The sequence below is a fragment of the Triticum dicoccoides genome, chromosome 4A, assembly GCF_002162155.2.
Source record: "Triticum dicoccoides isolate Atlit2015 ecotype Zavitan chromosome 4A, WEW_v2.0, whole genome shotgun sequence".
Taxonomy (NCBI): Eukaryota; Viridiplantae; Streptophyta; class Magnoliopsida; order Poales; family Poaceae; genus Triticum; species Triticum dicoccoides.
The window spans coordinates 207,410,318-207,412,711 of record NC_041386.1 but is presented as its reverse complement, the minus strand read 5'-3'; positions in this window follow the sequence as shown (position 1 = coordinate 207,412,711).

Here is a 2,394-nt window from a genome sequence, read left to right as displayed (position 1 = left end):
TATCTCGGTTACGAATATATCGCGGGGAAGGTGGTCCACGGATTTTCTGGATGCGTCAGGTGCATGGATGACACAACATATCGCCAACTAGATAGAGATCCCGGGTCTTCGAAAACCGTGTTCATGGGACATCGAAGGTGGCTTTGCGACGATGATCATGGAGGAAACACAAGGATCTGTTCGATGGTGAAACCGAACCCCAAAGACGCCCACGTATGAGGAGCGGCGAGGAAATAGACGGGCTATTGAAAAATTAGAAAGATTGCCCACTGCAGGGAAAGAAGCAAAAGGCGCCAGAGCTGGGAAAGAAGCGAAAGGCGCCAGAGCCGCTGCTGAAGGTATGGAAAACGAGGTCTGTTTTCTGGGACTTGCTGTACTGGAAGATCCACTGTGTGCCTCACAGCCTTGATGCCATGCATATCACGAAGAACATGTGCAAGAGTCTGCTTGGTACCCTGCTCAACATGCCAGAGAGGACCAAAGATGGGCCAAAAGCAAGGGCAGACTTGAAATCAATGGGCATCAGGCAGGAGCTTCACGCTAATGATGATGTTGATGATGATGATGAGGCGAAGCAGGACACAGAAAGTCGTCGCAAAGGCAAAAAGGCCAAGAAGACCGGAAATGACTACCCTCCCGCGTGCTTCACTCTAAGTCAGGAGGAGATCGAGCAGTTTTTCACCATCCTCGTAGGAGTAAAACTTCCTTACGGTTATGCGGGGAAGATAAGCAGATACCTAGACCCAGCGAAGCAGAAGTTCAGCGGGATGAAGTCTCACGACTGTCACGTGCTGATGACGCAGATACTTCCAATTGTAGTCTGTGGGATCATGGATGCACACGTCCGTGAAACTCTATTTGGCCTATGCAACTTTTTCGACGTCATCTCTCGGAAGTCGGTTGGCGTGAGGCAACTCAGAAGGCTACAGGAAGAGATCATGGTGATACTATGCGAGCTTGAGATGTACTTCCCGCCCGCATTCTTCGACGTTATGGTGCATCTGCTGGTCCATATCATGGAGGATATCATCCAACTCGGGCCGACGTTCCTGCACAGCATGATGCCGTTCGAAAGGATGAATGGTGTCATCAAAGGATACGTTCGCAACATGTCACGTCCAGAGGGAAGTATAGCCAGGGGCTTTCTGACCGAAGAGTGCATCTCCTACTGCATGAATTATCTAGGCATCGAGAACCCCGTTGGTCTGCCCGTCAATAGGCACCTCGGCAGGCTCGCTGGATGGGGTCACCGTGAGGGTCGCCGCGAAATGCATGTCGACTTCAAGGGTCGACTCGCCGACTTTGAAAGAGCAAACCTAGTCGCGCTACAACACATAGATGTGGTCGATCCTTGGGTGGTAGAGCACAAAACCTTTATTGAGAAGACGTACAATGACCGAGGCCAACTGAGGACGGATGGAGATATAATCAAAGAGCACAACTCATGTTTCACGCGTTGGTTCAAGCAGAAGCTTCTGTCGTACCCTTTACATGAGGATTCTTCCGCGGAAGAACAACTCATATTCGCCTTGTCACGGGGCGCCGAGCACAACCTGATGACCTATGACGCGTACAATATCAACGGCTACAAATTCTACACCGAGGACAAGGACATGAAGAGCGATGGTTATCAGAACTCCGGGGTAACGATGGAATCCTACACCGGTAACGACAAGGACAGATACGACGGAAGGATCGAGGAGATCTAGGAGCTGAGCTATGCTGGGGAGAAGGTCCCGATGTTCCATGTCAGATGGGCCAAGAGCGTCCTAAAAGAAGACCGGTATTTCACCACCATGGTTATACCCGAAACCAAATCCAAGAACGCGGGCACAAACGTCACCGCGAAAAATGAGCCATGGGTACTGGCTTCCCAAGTGGACAAATGCAAAAGGAAGATGATCGGAATGGATGGAGTAGCCAATGAGCAAGACTTCGACAAGTACGGCGACCTGAAGATCGAACATAATGACGACGATGAAGTAGCAGCATACACCACAAGAAGAGGCAGGACCACCCTACCTAAAGGACGTCCGTTCCACAGAAGAACTCCATTTGCGAAAAAGAAGGGCAAAAGATTGTGAACATATAGCTAGCTAAGATCGATTGTATTTAAATCGTAGTCTTCATTTCTCGATTGTATTTCATGGGCACTTTTTGATATCATGAATATTTCTAAATTTCATTGGCACTTTTTGAATTCATGAGGACACTCGATCTCGATCCCCCTCCATCTCGATCTCGATTCCACCCGCACTCTCCCCCGCTAGCTCCACCGCCGCCGACGACCCACCGCACCCTCCCCCGCTCCACCGTCGCCGACAAGCACCCCCCGCACCTTCCATCTCGATCTCGATTCCACCCGCACCCTCCCCCGCTAGCTCCACCGCCGCC